This window comes from Pollachius pollachius, assembly GCF_949987615.1.
Source record: "Pollachius pollachius genome assembly, contig: scaffold_124, whole genome shotgun sequence".
NCBI classification, from domain to species: domain Eukaryota; kingdom Metazoa; phylum Chordata; class Actinopteri; order Gadiformes; family Gadidae; genus Pollachius; species Pollachius pollachius.
The window spans coordinates 16,234-34,902 of NW_027641299.1; the positions used below are offsets into that span (position 1 = coordinate 16,234).

The window sequence follows — 18,669 nt, forward strand, 5'->3', positions numbered from 1 at the left end:
ACACTGCAACGCTGCGAGAGGACGTGATCAACGTTTGGCGGACTTCCTCAAGACTGTGGCAGCCCTGTTGTGCAAACCTCATCTGTTGGCATGGTCCCATTATAGATGTCCTGCGGTGAAGGTGAACCCCATGGCGGGGGGGGGGGATGTCACAGACGGCTGTCAGGGGTAGACTGGCCTCGAACTCCAGATAGGCTGGCCCTCATCCCTCCAGATTGCCGAGATAGAAACCCCACTTTAAGCAGCCGGTTGAAGTCCTCTTTGCCGCCTCTGGAGACTTCAGAGACTGTGATTTGATCCCTTGAAAAGGGATTGCATATACTTCTTAATGACTAATTGGTGTACTTATTCTAATGATAAATCACACTTTTGAGTATGTTTTAGAGATCAGTCACGGGTATCTTGTGGACCTGTACAGGCTGGAGACACAGGTTACCACAGCTCTCCGGGGGCCCGGCAGCATCAAAACCCCCCAGAGAGAGAGAGAGGGCTGCTGTCTGAGGAGATCGGCCCTAGTTACAGGGCTAATAGTCTGAGCGATGGTAGAGAATGCAGTGTCGTCATACAGAACAGTGGCGTGTATTCCCTTGGATGCTGATCCACTCGCATGAAGGAAGGCGGTGAATACGTGTGTACCCTCATGTTACCGCGTTGGCAAGGCTCTCTCTCCCTGGCAGCCCCTTGGGCCCCGGTCCCCTGGGGAGATATGTATTTGTGAATGCGACCGTCTTTCTGTTTGTGTTCCAATGTAATGCGAACCTGACTGGGTAGGTCTGGAACACAATTGTGGTCATTGGAGGGTTTAATTTCACTGAATTTTCACATGTTTTTGATGTTTTGATAAATGGAAAAACAAAAGATAAATGGCACTCTTTTATATTGATCATTCAATAAAGTAATCTGATTTTAATTAGGAGCCCACCATAAATCAAACCTGTAGAACTTTCATCTAGAGTTTTTCTGCCTTTCATTTGGCTATTGGACGGCTCATTAGTGATTTGACATGCTTAAAAGACACATCCATCACGTTTCAGAGCCATCGTTAATATTTTAGATCGCAGTGCAAGAGGTTGATCTACATAACAATTTGCAGTGACCACATATGGTCACCAAGCCAATTAATCTTAATTCGAATCGTGGCCAAAGTGCATTTGAACTCCCAATAATCAAGCGCCGCACTATGAATCTGTGCCACAAACGCTCACCAATTCCATGAATCTAAATCTGTGGCGGAGATCTATTGACCCTGCAGTGCTTGCGAGCGTGCGGTGTATCACAGCCTCTTCCGTCCTGGATATATTTAAAAGACGGAGTTGGTCTAGACAAAAATAAAACCGTTTGTGATCCCGAGGCGAAACGTCTTTGAAAAGGAGCCGAGCTCTGTTTAAATCACATTAGGTTCAGCAGGTTGGACCGTGCAATCACGTTAAACGGAAGTTCAATACAGAATGTATTATTAATGCCATGACGCTAAGTGTGGAATGCACTCCTTAAATCTGGGTATGTGTAGGGGTTTGTCTAGGGGTAGAAGGAGGCAGTGTTTAAACCACATGCAAAGGCTTCTGTGTGAATGTTTTTTACAAGTCTGGCTATAGGGGCACCCCTACACCCAGTAGAATAAAAACACAGCACCGCCCACTCTTTATTGGTATATGGATGACATGCAATGGGCCTGAAGCTTCTGCCACCGGGACCTCTTTATGGGGGTCAGGTGTGTGTGTGTGGGTGTGTGATTTCATTAAAAAGAAGACATTGTAATAGGAAACAAAGCCAGACATTCACATTTGTGTGAGTTCTTAACATGCATTTGCTGTTTCATGTCCCTTATTTGAATAATTTCAGTTCTCTATTCTTGATGTAAAGCCGATCAACTCTAGGCATTTGAAGCATTTGGAAGTTGACCGGGAATATGATATACAAAACATAAAGTTAGAGGTGTGTGTGTGTGTGTGTGTGTGTGTGTGTGTGTGTGTGTGTGTGTGTGTTTCTCACTCAAGCTATTTCCTGATTGGTAATTACTAACAGGGACAGGCTGCAAAGCATCTAGTCTCTGGCCAGTCTCACTGAGAGGAAGCAACACATTCTAGCATTCCTTACGTATGTGTACTTCGACATTGATTAGTACAAGTTTGAGTAGTATCTTTGATTGTGACTCTAATATATGGTCAGATGTATGCAGGGTGTTTGCTCATGCTTGTGCTGTGTTATAGAGCATTTTGGGAATGCCAAAGAAAAGCTAAATATGAGGGCATGAATCTTCCACTTTTACAAGTGTTTGTGTGGTACCTAGCTGCACACAACTTTTAATGTGGGATATTATTCATCTTAAGTTGAAGTAACTAGATACAATCTACAATTTATACAGATGAATACTTGATATTTATTTATTATTGTTATTATTAGTACAATGCGTGCTGCTAGTAACTTTGGAAGACAACCAACCCACGACTAATCTGAAGGGAATTTGAAACGCGAAAGGCTTCAAGTCTGAAAAATCCTTTGAAATTTCTTCCTTTATAGACAAATTGCTTGCTAATGCATTTCTAGGGTCACTTTTTTGAGCTAGGCTTTGTTCTTCATCGCCACTCTACTGGATGTGGGTTGCGTCATGAGCCAGGGCTTGGGGAGATAAAATGGTGGCTTTGATGGGGAGTTCTTACACCACTGGCGTGTGTGTGTGTGTGCGTGTGTGTGTGTGTGTGTGTGTGTGTGTGTGTGTGTGTGTGTGTGTGTGTGTGTGTGTGTGTGTGTGTGTGTGTGTGTGTGTGTGTGTGTGTGTGTGTGTTTTGTGTGAGAGGGTAAGCGGCCCGTTGGGATACTTACACCCATTAAAATGCAGACATGCTTAGTATTCTTAAATTACACCCGATTCTCACTCCCTGAATACACATTCTGATCCTCTGACCTCAAAACGCCGCTGGATAGGACTGTTCTAATTAAATTACATTCTTGTGGAGAAAGAATTGCAAGCGAGCGGGAGGAATCACAACGTTGGAGCGTGCAGCTTTTGGTCACCGGAAGGATGCAGACGACTAGGCCTTGTTTTAATTAGGAGGCGTCTGTCCGCTGCTGCGTATGGACCCCAGAGCAGCTGGCCTCCACAGATAGACAGAGGGACTAAGGGGAGGACAGATTGAAGGCCAGGTGAAGGGGAGATCCAGCTTGGAAGGGATTTTGCAGAGATGGCGCGGTGTTGTTGTGTATATAGATTGAGGGGGCCGTTTTTAAAGATTCTGCTATTTTTTTTTGGAAACCATGGACCATGGTTTCCATGGTCCAAGTCTTACTGCAAATATTTGACAGAATGACCCCTATTTCAGTTAGGTTGTTTCTTAAAAATATTTCACGTAGGACTTTTTTTTAATGTGTATTTTCTATTAAAGGTGCAATGTGTTGAATTTAGTTGCGTCATCGGAACGGACTTGGCAGTAATCCAACATATTATATATGTTTAAAAAGTTTATAATGCCATGAAAATAAGAATTGTTATGCTCTCGTTACCTTAGACCGACCCCTTTACATCTACACAGGGTATGTTGCACCAAGTTGTACCGGCATGTTTCTCCAGTCGCCCAGAACGGACAAACAGCTCAGGAGGGAAATCATTTTTAATTAAAAATCATAATTTCATATGAATCATAATCAAATCGCTTACTTACTTAGTAAGTATGACTTATCGTTTTACAGGTTAAATAACATAAAAATTGTAAATGGATCAAGAAATCTCATTACTTGACACTTGGCTACTAGGTGCTGTTGTAGACGATCATCGTTTTGGAAATGCCTACCTGCAGCTTACTGGCCAGCACAGGCCACTCCAGCTTCTCCGCCAGCGATGGAAAGGGGGAAGGAGGTTATTTATTTTATTTTATTTAGAAAGTTGCAACCTCAATGCTAGAATCCCCTAAATCCTACACACTGTAAATCTCTTAAGGAATTTGAACGTGTGCGTTGGAATCTGAACAGACGTTATGCTACGGTTGAATGAACTTTTGACATTTTCCAGTTGTTCATGGCAGTCATTAAACCTGGAGCCCCAGCCGTGTTATCCTTCATCTGTAACCCAACCTGAGCATCTCGACACATACCTGTGTTTTGTCTGAATGGACTGTTCCCTGGTTACACCTTGTCCCATAACTGATGTTGTTGAACAAATGAGGCCAGGGCGTTGGTCCGTGGCATTGGTATTTGCCTGAACTACCCAAATAGGAGCTCATTCCATTGTCGTACCCCGACATGCAGACTTCTGTACCTGTGTGATTTTAGATGTGAATGCACATCAATATCTGCCAGGCTCTAATCAATTTTTATTTAGCTAATTGGCTGACGCAGGTGTTATGGTAAGGCCAGTTTGAATGAAATGTAGGGAAACGCAGAGGTTAATTAGGACAAGGAAGAGAACAGGAACCTGTTGGACTTGCAGAACCACTGAATTCCCCGTCAGACCAGCCGTGCATGTGGCACCCACCCTTGGTTACGCTCCAAAAAAATAAACAAAGTAGCTCTATTATGGTGTAGGAACTTTTGTCCCATTTAAGACACAATGCCCATGTTGTTGTGCTCTTAAATCGGCTAAGTTTTCCAGAAGTTGTTCTACCAGTTATTGCAATATGTTATTTGTCAAAATCTGTTAATTTCTCTCACACAAAGACACAGACACAGAAAGAGAGAGAGAGTGAGGAAGAGAGAGTAAAGATGAGCGACTCTTTCATTTGTTTCAGAAAAAAAGTATATCAATATCTATTAACCGCATCTGTGTTTCTATCAAGTCTGACAAAAACACAATATTTTACAGAAATATACATGGACCTTTAGAGCCCACTTATAAATATTGATCCGGGATGATCATTTGATATGGACGTTCTGCGTTCCCCGCGGCTGAGGCCTAGCAAGTTGTTCTCATTGATCTTCATAAGGCTAGAATCTGGCTGGATAATGTAATGATGGATCAGAGGCAAGAACAAGGGCTTTGAGCTGGAAGGACCGAGCAACAGTATTTAAATATACCAGTATGAGGCTAGTTATCTGAAGAGGCGTTTGTCAGGTCTTGTGGGTATATGTAGGGTAATGTACCCAGAATGTTACCAGGGGTCTATTGGGAGCAGTTATACAATGTTTCCATAACTCCTATCTATTCTCTTGGTGTTTGTTAACTAGGTCCTTGTAATTCCGTTTGGGATCTGGACTGATGGATTTCCTTGAGTTTCTAATGAGCGGGGTGATACCATCTGAGTGCAAGTCTCTCTTCCCTTTTCCTTTACAAATGATGTCTCCCTTGGGTCCGTCTTTCTTAATATTTCCCTCCTGTATAAAAAATGTTGCGGGCTCCCAAGCACATTTGCAGGAATTTCTGTTGGAAAAGAATAAAAAAACATAACTTTATCAATTACGAACCTCTTACATTTTAAACCTCAACCCTTTGTGGAGAAAAGCTTAATTATTTTTCCCTTTTCCTGATGTGTCTGACTGTACTTAAAAAAAACAGCAAAATGGCAGCCAAATGTTTGTCCGAATGAAAGCTTTGTGGGCGTATTATGAAGGGTACAACAGAATGACTTGTGTACACATGCCGCGGAGGCCTTTCATCGGTTGAAAAGTGACCGAACGATTGTTAATATTTACTTTTCTTTTGATGGAAAGACGCTCAATCAACCCCTTTCGGAGATGTCAATGTCCCTACCTCCGCTGTTGCTTTTGCCTTCGCTCTCTCCACAGAAACATTCAGAAACAACATGTTCAACAACCTTGTATAGTGCATTGGAGGTCCAGCCTTTTGTTTGTCCGTTCAGCATAGGCGTGTGAGCGCTGTATACCCTGAACTGAGGGAACATTATGTAGGCTCTGCATGCAACGTGTTGCCCTTCATATTGGCACACAAAGCCATCCAGGCTGATGACCAATTCACGGGTAAAGGGATTGGCCTTGGCTGGGAGAATGAAACGACTAGCGCAGTATTGTACTGTAGAAAGTTGTTGCTGTGAATTCACCTCCACTGCATTTTTCAGTATACCATATTCTACGTGTGTTAAGTGCATCCTTTCAAAGTAAACTTTATATATATATCCTGGTGCATGGTGCTAGTTCATTTAAAATATTGTTTGGCTTTGAGAATTTTCCTGAATGACATTTGTATGAATGGATTGATGTTGAATTTAATTTATTATAAGTATTCAAAGTGATGTTTTGGTATTTTAGATTTTCCCATTTAAGTAATCAAATGAAATGGTATTTTATATTCCAGAGTAAGTATGTGATGTCTCTACTGATGAGGGTGATGCCCGTGTGTGGACTCACCCGTACGGCTCTTTTAACTGCACCTGCGTGTATCCATGATCACTCAAACTGTTTCTGTCTCTCCAGGTAGCGAAGCCGTTGGTGTGATTCCGGACTGATTGACAGACAGAAAGACTGACTGGAAAGGAAGTGAACATACAAACGGACAGCCAGGAGGATCGTAAGAGGTGAATGAAATGAAGGATTCCTATCTCTCGGTCTCCGTCTCTCTGACTCTGTCTCTCTCTCTGTCTCTCTCTCTCTCTCTGTCACTCTGTGTGTCTCTGTGTGTGTGTCTCTCTCTGTCTCTCTCTCTCTCTCTCTCCCGCTCTGCCTGCTTGACTCTGCCCAGTGCTCTCGCTCTCCCGCTGTCTCTCCTTGTCTCTCGCTCGTTGAATGGGAGGACTTAACCTTGGGGCTTGTTGTTTACAGAGCAGCCCCATCAGTGTAGTGGAGGTGTGTGTGTGTGTGTGTGGCTGGCGAATGCTAGTTTATGAGGATCAAAGCAAGAATTCTGACAGATCATCAGAATAAAACTGCTCCCCCATCTGTGATAACTGAGGTATTGAGTCATTTTCCACCTTGAACTGTTGACGGTTCACATTTGTCTTGTTGACGTGTTAACTACTAGGGGTACTGATTGAGTTGCATTTCCTACTAGACCAAGGTTTATACCATTTCTCTATGACCATGCTTTGTCAATCCCTTATGTCATTCTTGCCATTTATTTTTATGTTATTCTCCCATCGGTTATCCATCACCTACCTATGTTGTCAGACATTCATTCATCATCTTTCTTCCGTCCGTTTACCATCTGTTAATTCTAGTCTTTTCCGTTTCCTTCACACTGTTGCCAATGACATTCATCCTCTTATGAATTAATCTCCCCCCGCCTTTTACCTCTCCCCTTTTCATCCACCTTTTCCTTTGTTCCACCAATGGGCCGAGTGCCCGTCGCTCTCTCCCCCGACCCCCACAGAGTCATCATCCGACCCTCCTGGCTGCCCTTCAGTCAGCTGACACGTTTCTCCATCTACCGGCCTCTACCCATCAGTCTACCTCCGCATAAATGGATTTTAAGAATCTATTCCTACGTTCGTAGTCCTTCAGCGTTTCCCCCATCATACCGTGCCCCAGGCCCCCCCTCAGTGCATTAAGTCCTACTTCAAAATGCAATCTATTATTTAGTATCATTCGTCTGGCGATCTATCCATGGATCCGTCAGGTGTGGTTCATTTATTTGACTACGCTTTCTATTTTGTCATCCATTTGTTTATATGTTTGACATTGGGATTCAAAGCATATGTAGATGTGAGATCAGGTTACAATTTAAACCCTGAGCCATCAGAGTTTAATGAAATTGCTCATTCCTGCAGCCTTAAACACACGCCAGACAACATGTGTGAAAGTGCTTTGCATTTTTAGTTTTCCCAAAACCATTTTAATCCAGCGTAGTACCTGCAATCCAAGTGTCATAACAATGTCTCTGTAATTTACTTTGCTATGGTTGCTTTGCAAAGGTCGCAAAATAATGTATTTTAACGATGTTTCCCCCCATAAAACTTGAGGTATGTATCTATTCACATAACCAGCCCCTATTCCCACCTCAAATGATGATCCTTCTACCTTTTCCCCTCAGAACTATGCATTAATGCATCAATCCTCTCTTCTCACTCATCCTTCTCATTGCTCACTGAGTATTTAAACAACAACAACAACCAGTCCAGCCATACATTAAGAAGTATCTTTATTTATAATGTATTCATCTGTTAATCGTCCTCATTGACTGGTAATGTTCAGTCCATCCACCTTGAATGTTCAGCTCCCCTCTGCGGTCCATTGATCACATCACAGCCTAGTGTGCCTGCTGGCTAGTAGCTCCCCATGTCGTTGTCTCTACTTAATCAGCCTCGATTTCCCCACTGTATCCCCTGTCCTTATCTCTTTATACCTTTCCTGTCTTATCCATCACCCCCCGTCTTGCTGCCTTTCCGTCTATCTATCAAACCATCCGTCTGTCTAGATAGCCTGGTGTAGCGCCTCGGTACACCCCGTTGGTCAGCCAACCACGGGCACCTTATTCCCCTCTCAGTGTTTACCTACCAAATTAAACCAGTCAAGGTTAGTACCTGTTGGGGCTGGCAAGCAATGGTTTGCATTGTCGATATCATCAATCAATCATGACATTTCTCCAACATTCACTCTTGCACTTCAGACAAGAGCTCAGATTGGAAAATATTCGTCACATAAAGTTTCTTTATGTGACGAGAAGCAACAAAAAATCAGACATTTGAAGCCAGCAAATGTGTATGGCTACACTATCGTTGGCTAGTCCTCAGATAGAATATGCAAGAGGCTATGGAGATCTAACCAACATGCAACGAAGCACATGTGTACCACGTGACCTTGTGTTCCCTACTGCCTTCCGCGGCTGTCATAATTGATCTCTAAATTATGCAGCGCACCCTTCCTGCTTTTTATAGTGTCGTTGCCTGCGTCAGCCGCCCGCTTCTGTATCTTTCCATGTTAAAGTTTCATCGTGACACAATTAGGCTTTACTATCGACTGTCTGGCCCCACGTCCTCCAGCTACTAACTATCCCAAGACTTGTCTGTCCTTACTGCTTGTAGATGTAATGTTAACCTGGCTACCTGTCAGCCCTGGTCGCTCTCACACTCTGATATCCTCTTTGTCTTCTCCGTCCTGATTGGTTGTCCTTGGAAGGCGGGCCAGAGGGCTAATATGCGGAAGCTTTAATTTGTCATGTTCCTCATTTAGCGATGTCTTCCATTTCACATACTGCCACATAAAAGCCTGTGTGCTTGTGTGTGTGTGTGTGTTTGTGTGTGTGTGTGTGTGTGTGTGTGTGTGTGTGTGTGTGTGTGTGTGTGTGTGTGTGTGCAGTAGGAGGAAATAGCCTACACCCTGACAGTAGTCTCCGCCAACACTGGGGAACGTTTGGTGGCGTAGCATTCAGCCTCATAAATGCACTCAGGATCGTTCTCCAGCCATTTTCATTTTCGGCTCCATGTTGATGAATGAATGACTTATGTGGTTGTCTGTCATGGCGGTTGCTCTGTTGGGTATTGATGTGTGGTTGTTGTTGTTGTCAAACAAACAAATCATTGAAACAAAAGGGCTTCAACGTTTGCCATAGCGCAGCTGGCGTCTTTGCCCACATCTCGCGGGGAAGGTTTAAGGGGAAGTGTGTTTATGTTAGGTGTGAATAATTGATTGCTTGGGTAGTCTTTGCAGACCACCCGTTGGATCTCCTCCAATTACAAGGCTGGGGGCATCCTCTAGTTCTTAAACAGGCCTGGGTAGAGTTGGAACACGAGTGGCGGAATGAGTTGTTTATTTACATATTTATATTTTATGCATGCTTAAATAAAGCAAGAGGAGTCATAGGTTAAATGAGGTCAAGATATCGTTGTCGGCACATGCACACGCACGCCGGCACACGCACACACACGCTGGGACACACACACACACGCTGGGACACACACACACCACACACCACACACCACACACCACACACCACACACACAGGCACACGCAGACACACACAGGCAGAAACACACACACACACAGGCACACGCAGACACACACAGGCACAAACACACACACACACACACACAGGCACACACACACACACACACACACACACACACACACACGCAGGCACACACACACACACACACGCAGGCACACACACATGCGCGCTGGAACAAACACCCCCAGTCCACTTTTGTTTCTACATCTGGATGTTTCATGTGGGACTGTTCAACAGACTTTCTTTCCCTTATGTCTGTGGTGTCCTTGAAGGAGCAGGGCGTTCTTCAGTAAACACGGAGGGCGCCAGCCCCCCTTGCCATCGACCAATGACAGACCGCTGATCTGGCCTCACAACTTGCATCCTCAACCCCCATTAATAATTCCTTACCTGCGAAAAACCTTTGACTTGCTTTTCATACGCAAATATTGACAAACTTATCCTGCGTACGACATTAAATCAACCAATTCCTGTGTACTTGAGCAGATTCCGTCCCCCAGACCCTCTTCAGAAAACTGTCTTTCACGTGTTTTTCATACAAAGAAATGTGTTGGCTTCGGATTCCTCTCGGGAACACCTCGCTCACATCCGGGGGGAATTAGAAGCGAACGAGTCAGGGCCCCAGACGCCCTGATTCATTCACATTAATTCATTTTCCTTTTTTTTAATCAGATGTCATAACAAAGTGCCCTGGACCCTGACACATCCAGCCGCCATGTCATCTAATCCCTCTCTTCAACAACGTTGCCCTCGGCTAATCTCGGATCTTATCAGCCCATTGTCACTGTTTTCCGTTTCTCCTGAATTATAGATGAAGGTTGATTGGCTGGCTGTAAGAGGACCTGTGATAGCCTCTGCATTCAGTTGGTTCCTCCCACTGGCCCTGTCGTCCGTGGGACTGCGATGTGTGTTGGTGTCTATGGGGTGCCTGCTCCTGCCAACCCCCGCTGTGTTTTCTGCAGGAGATCAGGTGCCCTGTTGTCAGCTTAGTCCTGCCATATGGCTAATGTGCGGTTTTGTTTTGAGTGTATTTGTCCTTGCTTACAGAAAAGCATTGTTAGACTGTTTAAAGGCTTGGAACATCATTTGCTTGAGTCTCTTTTAAAGCCATCGCCACTATCGCATTACTGATCTCCGCTGGGACGTTGAAAAAATGAATAATTAGAAATGGTCCCGTAGGTGCTATATGGATTGAAGATAATCAGTGAATGGAGTTTAGTTGGTTGGGATGAATGCTGACATTGATGGCATTTTAAAATGGATACTGTCCTATCCTCGTACCCTCTCCCGGTCCCTCTGTGTCATACTCCACCCATCCCCTGGGCTCTGTCCCACGTTCATGTTAAAAGCACTCGGTAGCCATGGAAACCCTTCCCAAGGGGAAGGCTTGGATTTGGATGTTTTCCTCCTCCTTTTGTGTAATGGGTTGTACACGTTTTTGTCTTGTCCCAACACTTCCACACCAGTCCTTCGTACACGTTCACACATACACATGCGACGTGTGGAATAATGCGGTGAATTAAATCCGGTTTGGATTTTTTCTCAAAGCCAAGTACACAGATTAATTCAGCATGAAAGGCAGATCTTGATGTTCGTGTCAGTGTTCTGTCTTGGGTGGGTGTGAAGGAAGCCAGATGAAAAGGCACACAACAGCAAACACTGTATTATGTTTGGCACGCGACGGATGGATGTATGTTGGATTCATGGACAGTACATCGGGTTTATTTTCCCTGAAAAGAGGCAGCGGGCTCGGCCTGACTGCAGTTGATTATGTTAAATGTGTGCGTGAGCGAGGGCTGTTAAGCATGTCCTCACATGTGTGCCTCTTTGTTGGTGCGTGCACGGCCTGAACTCCTTATGCTCTCATTTAATCTTTTAAATCGTAATCTGTGTGGAGAGCGGAGATGACCTTCGGCTATGGAGATCAACTGGAAGACACACACACCACCACACTCTTTAACAAGTCACTCTCTAATTCCGGGTGCCTAGAGCACAATTAAGTATTCATTCAACATTTTCTTATTGGATTTAAAGCTGTGATGGTGAGATGCAAGACTCTTCATATTTTACACTCGCAGCCTCCCTCCCATGCATAATTATTTTCCCTCCTATCATTACTCTCTCCCCTCTCCACTCTTCGTTGCTCCTTCCCACTCTCTCCTCCATCCCTCCATCCTATCCTTTCCTCCCCGTCCGTCCGTCCGCAGTGCTGTCTCCATCTCCTCCTCAGTGCCAACCCTCTTTATTCCCAGTGGTGGCGTCCCCGCGATCCCTCCCTGCCAACTGCAGTCTCGCATATGTCTCCCCCTTCTGTTCACCGCCGCGTGCTCCTCAGCTGCTCTGCTCCTCTCTCTCTCTCTCTCTCTCTCTCTCTTTCTCCCTCTCTCTCTGCGTCAGCCTCCTCCTCCTCTTCCTCTCACTCTTCATCTGGTCCTCCCTGAGCCCACCTCCTCTGTCGCGCTGTCTCGCTTCACTCCCACTTCCTTTCTCTCACCTTTTTGACCTCCCAGTCAATCACTCCCAAGTCCGGGATTACTTGTGCTTCCTTTAGCTATACCTTCTTTTCTTTCTTCCTTCCTTTCTTCCTTCCTTATTACTGCTGTTCTTTCCTTTTCACATGCCACCTTGTCCTTCTCCTTGCTTTGCTTTTGTCTTTTGTCTTTAACCTCTTGTTGTAATGAATCTGTTCATGTAATGTGCTGTTTTTTTTTTCCTAATTCTTACGTCTTTATTTTCCCTCTCTGACTTTTCTTTTTAGGTCTTCATCTTGTTAAATTTCTCTTTTCCCCTGGTCCCTTTAACGCTCCCCCTCTCTCTGTGTTGTCGTGGTCTGGTCCCCCCGCTCAGCCTTGTACCTGATGTTTCATTACTTTTGTTGCAGAACCCTTTGTTCCCGCGATAATCCCGTGTGTAGGTTCCCCTCCCGTGCGTCACACCACTTCCACCGCCTCCTCGCTCTCCTCCCCGATGCACATCTCCTCCCAGGACAGTCTCACACTCTCTTCTCACCCTCTTCCGTCTATCTGCTGCTTCATTTATTTCTTGTAATTTTCTCTTGGCCTGTGTCTGCCTGTCTCTCTGCGCCTGTCCGCCTGTCCGTTCCATCAACACATCAAGCTCCTCCACCCACCCACACGTCCCAACCCACACACCCACCTCTGCTCTGTCTTCTCCCCTTTGCACACACTCCCCCAGTGTTCCCCAGACAGGACAGGGGGGGGTAATGAAATGGCTGAGGGTCGGGCTAACGGCCTGGGTTGACCTGGGATGAATGGAGTCACTTAGCCACTCCTGCTTAGTATCACTAAATGAAGGTGTTTGTAAAGGGGCCTCATACAGGCCAGAGTAGGAGGAGGTGGAGGAGAGGAGGTGGAGGAGACGGGGGGGAAAGGGCTGGCTGGTGTCGCGCACAACGACACTTCAGTGGTGTTACGAGGGATGTTTGTGACGGCGAAATGCCAAGGACGCTTGTGTTTATTTACGCTTTGTCCTTCGTGCGCTGCACCTATTGTCCACGATGACTCACTCACTTGGGGCTGTGCAGAGCTTGTTTAGCGGCTCGCAGACACACATGCACAAACACGCACGCAAAAACACGCACGCAAAAACACGCAGGCACACACCAAGATGCTTAATCCATGTAAGCCTATTGGGCATTCTGAATGAAAGAATCTAAATGAAAATATCACTCTTGTTTCTTGTTAGTGTTAATGAAAAGGGGGTGTGGGAGGCCTTTTAACACAAAGAAAGTGCACGTATACATATCTGAAATCGACAACTTTGTTGTCCCGCAGCTCCAAACACTTTAAATGCGTGCATGTGCATTCATACATTTTCCTATAGGTATCCTAAATCAAAGCAATTTGTATATCTAGATTGAACGTTTGAAAAAATAATCCTACAAACAAGTCAAAGGAATACATGAGCATAATCCTAATTGAATAGGACTAGGTGCTTGTTACAAATAGGTAAAATCTATCCTGTGAAAGCATTGGATCCAGATCCGTGATCTGGCTTCACCGATACACTAATCTGCTTATCTGCCTCACAGCTATTCCGCTGCGCTCATTAATCAAAATGCGCACAATAATACAGGTGTGTGTGTGTGGGAGAGAATTCATGTACAAGAGGGAGTTATGGAGATTATAGGCTAGTGTGTGTGGTTGTGTGTGTTTGTGTGTGTGGGACCATTAGCGAATGAGTTGACAGCTGCCTGTGGTCTCCCCCCCTGCTCTTAGCTGCCCCTATTGCTTGTTGTAACTCACAGGCCGGTTAAAGGGCTTTAGTTACATTCACCATTCCTCTGGTTGGACAACACACTCCTCTTTAATTTGACAGGTACCCATTCAATCATTTCACACAGTGTTTTCTATGAATCTGCTTTGAGTTTTAAGAAAAGCGCAATACAAGTTGAATGTATCATTATTATCACATAAACTTTAAAGCGTACCAAATATACATCGATGAGGTGTTTCTATCTCAACGTGACCTAGTCACTCAATTCATGTTTTCTCTCAGATTTAAATGGATGAGGTCTGATCAGAGTTGGGGACCCCCACTCTACGTGAGTCGTTCACATGACTGCCGCGGTGCTAATGAGCTCATAAGTCTACTGAACAGTGAGGCCCCCCCCGCCTATCAGGATAATTGACCCTCTAAGCCCCAGCTGGCCACCAAAACCGCTGTTGCCACACCCCATAGCCATTGGGGATTAGCCACTAATGAAATCCTTCTGGGGAAAATAAAAACGAACAGAATTCATTCTCACCTTTTTTAATTTATTATCGCTTTTCAATTGTTTGCCCTCACCCTTCCCACTGGATCACCCCCCCGCACCCTAGCTATTTTTCACTTCATGTTTTTCCCAGACTCCATCCGGTCATTTTATTTGTTAAATGATCTCGTTAACATAAATGAGTAGCTATGTGAAAGACGAAGTAGAACGGAAATTCAAGAGTGCGTATTACTTCCTGCTCATTGGTGTGTGTGTGTGTGTGTGTGTGTGTGTGTGTGTGTGTCGCAAACCTTGGTGGAATGTGGTGAGATCTGTCAGGATTTGATTGGATCGCTGGCCAGCTGTGTGGCAGCGTGTTGCAGCAGGCCTTTTCTGAGCAGAGAGGCGGGAAACGCGCTATGAAATCCATGGTTGAAATATTGAGCCAGCCAGCGTGGATAAGTAGTCATCTGACACAGGGAGGGATGGTTTCCATGCCGATTTAATAAATTGGATGGAGGGTGGCTCAACGGGACAGGGTGGTAGTTAGGTGTTTGACTCCACAAGAGCTTCATGAGGGAGATGTCTAACCCCTACCTGCTCATTATAACAGCATGCAGATTTAAATATTCAGTGGATTTTCGATAAAAAATGAACTCAATTGCTAACTGACTTTAGTTTGCCACACTTTGTTGAATTGTTAAATAGTTCTTTCTCCGTTGTGTTGTGGGAAATGAATTTCCCCCTTTAGGGGACCAATAAAATTTCTGTAATTAGCCAACAAGGTGAGCCCATCCCCGTGTCATGGTGTGTTTACATGTGATTAATACAGCTTCTGTTATTACCTCTCTTCTCCCTGGCCTCCTTCCTCCGGCCATCTCCTCCCTCTATCAGAACGCTGCCTCCTACAGTCTCATCAGCTAGAGTGCTCTCTGAGAGGCGCGTTTATCTCTAACATCTCTGGCTCGGTGTGTCTGTGTCGGTGGCGTCTCGGGGAAATGCGAAACCCAAACAAAGCGGCTCCGTCCCCGGTCGACGTGTAATCCCAGGTCGTGTGTGTAGTGATAAACTCCATCCACTCTTTCTGTCTGCTGTTGTGAGGATGGGGATGAGGCTGTTACCAAATATCTAACCAGCATTTTGTTGATCAGAGGATTCATTGATTTGCCATTAATCGTGTAAAAATGTCACATGAATAATGTTTTCTGCATGTAGAAATTGAAGAAACTGCTTTTAAAAGTGCCAAGTAAAATATACGCGGCACATAAAATATTTTGTTGAATCGATGAGTATTAAAATTAATTAACAGATTGAAATCGACAATACAGATAGCAAAGTCAGTTGCAGCCCTACTGGAAAATTAATCTTTGTCCTTCAAAGAGCACCGTGACCATCAGCTAAATGGGCCCCGTTTGTTGTTAATTGTTTTCTACAATTGGCCAGATTGATCTATTGAATCAGCACGTTGTAGGGAAGCGATAGGAGATGCATCAGTTAGTTTGAGGGGCCCTTTTATAACGCATAACGATGTTACTGCGTGGACTCCATCGAGGGACCATTAGGCCCTATTACATGAGAGTACCTATTCACTATTCAGCATTAGATACAGCGCCAGCATGGCTGCTCAACCTCAGAAAGACTAGCCTGCTGTTTAAGCTGTGCTAGTAGGACCAGGGTAGTCGCCAATAGAACAGGCTGCACACTGCTGGGTACTGAATGCAGGAGTGGCTGTGGGAGGATACAAAGTGTCAAATCCTTCGGGAGATCTCAATTCAATGAAGAGTTGGAGTGAGTGAATGGTGGTCATGCAGATGTGTGCACATCAACACACCAACCTTACGACCAATTGATTGGGTGAAAGAAATTAGAATAAAGAAAATCTGCACGTTATCTCTAGATTGACTTAATTGGCCATAGCGCGTTCTACTCTACCTGCTAGCATAAATTTCATGTTAGTGCTGTCTGGAGGAAGTCAGTGGGTTTCAGATCCCCTCATGGTCCGTGTCCGACTCGATTACGCCAGAGCTTTAAAGCGGGTCACACACACCAGACGAGCCACGGAGGGGCGCACAGGCAGTGTCATGGAGTAGAAAGACAACATGTCAGAAGATCAGATTCTTGGTTCTGTTCCTTATTATAATGGGTCCAAATGGATAACACTGCGATGTGAGACATACTCGGAGCCTGTCGGGTGTTAAAGTAAAAAGCTGGAGCATCGTAGATGACATGAAAAAAAACAACCTTTTGTTTTCAGAAGGCCAGCATACTTCGGTGTCCGACTTGGTCAACCTCTCCGACTAAAAATGCAGTCACACCAAGGACTTATTTGACATGGTGTTTAATAGCTTGTAGCTGAGTAAATGTTCAGTAGGTAGTCACCCTTAAGTTGGGCAGGTTCAAAGTTGTGAAAACGGTGGTGTTTTGATCTCCTGTCTTTTAAGTCCTATAGTCTATTAAACCACACGATTATTATAACAGAAGCTACGGAGCCTTTGAATATTATTCACATTCATAATTAATGTTATTTCTAACACAATATCGCCTATCACACAAAAATAATTAGGAAGTCTTTATTCTCTTATGAAAGTAAAACCAGAGATTGCCTTCGAGAATTTGGTCGAACAAGTGCATATCGACCAACCAACCAGAACACGACAGAACACAGGACATTTGACCTTACACACACACACACACACACACACACACACACACACACACACACACACACACACACACACACACACACACACACACACACACACACACACACACACACACACACACACACACACACTAAGATAGAAAGTGTAAATGCATCTGACCTTTTATAGGCCCTTGACCCCCACCCCCCCCCCAGGCTGACCTGCTGACAGGGAGAAATGTCCTCACCCATCTACACACACTCCTCTCACTCCATTTTAATAATTTAACGTGGCAGCTTACAGTCCCATTTCCCATGTAATCCATTTCCCTCCCAGAAGCTACCTCAGCACTTTCTCTGGTCTCCACCAGCACATCAATACTGTGACCCCGGCAGCCCCGGCCTGTACCAGTCCAACAAGGTGATACACAGCGGCGTTGTAGCCTGGTTACCCAGCCGGTTACTGTAATAGCAAATTATTAAAGGGGCTTTTGACTTCCTCACGATAGGATATTATGATTTTCGAATGCCAATATGTGTTGTGTAAAATATTTTGATTCTGTAAATATTGTTGGTGTAAAATTAGATAATTTTTTGAGTCAACATGACAATACAGATGTTTTGAAAGCAAAGAATTCCACATTTTGATTTATATTTTTTACCCCCCCCCCCATTCCTACTTTATCCTCCCAGTGGGTAAACAGCTTCTGCCTTAGACATGGAGCAGATGATGTGTATACTGCTACCCAGATGTAGATACTTGCATCATTAGAGTAAGATACTTACAGCTACTGCAGTATGCTTGTGTTGGTGAAGGTGTGTCCGTTCATGAGGGAGGTTTTCTGCTGACAAAGCAACAGGAAGCGGATAAAGTGTGCTATTCAGCGCTTCTGTTCTCAGGAGAAAGTCAGTTTCCCCTGCAAGGTAGACTTTGTGGCCTTTTGTGATATTCGGTGTGCATAGGAACAGCTACAGGTTTACCCTTTGTACTTGCTGACATCATGTGACTAGTGAGTTGTTGGAACTCAGCCGGGACCAAGTTATAACTGTGATACAACGTTCAGAAACACTTCCCTTGAAACAAGCCCAGCCCACTTTTTTTCAGTGCAAAGGAAACAGTGTTTTTATCTCTTTCCTGTTCCTTTGTCAGCAAAAGCGCGGCCTGGTCATTTCGCAGGGCTGGACCAGGAAGGGTTTTACCAAGACAGCTCTGGTATAGATTGTCTGCCTTTGATATAGGCCTATGGGATGACGCATCAATCCCTGTATTTTCAGGAGCATGCATCAATACATTGACGTTGGATGAAACCGATCTCCTAAGGGAAGGGATATGTTTTCATGAGGCTGGAACAGCACTATCTGTGCCCAATACCCCAATATTCCTTCTTCTTGGATAACCCAGGAAGGAAAGGGATCCCGGGAAATATAATACAAGTTCCACTGGAGCCTGTTTTTCTTGTTTGTGATCCTCGTGTCCTATCTATGACG

At 44.7% G+C, this 18,669-nt stretch overlaps 1 protein-coding gene across 8 annotated transcripts in view; it reads left to right on the forward strand.

The window, feature by feature from the left end:
• Positions 1-18,669, forward strand: part of strbp (spermatid perinuclear RNA binding protein) — a 75,095-nt gene that overhangs the window by 13,188 nt on the left and 43,238 nt on the right. For all 8 annotated transcript variants that reach the window (XM_079759316.1, XM_079759320.1, XM_079759317.1 and 5 more), the window contains exon 2: positions 6,361-6,461. The gene's annotated coding sequence lies outside the window, so the exon portion shown is untranslated. The remainder of the gene's footprint in view (positions 1-6,360; positions 6,462-18,669) is intronic.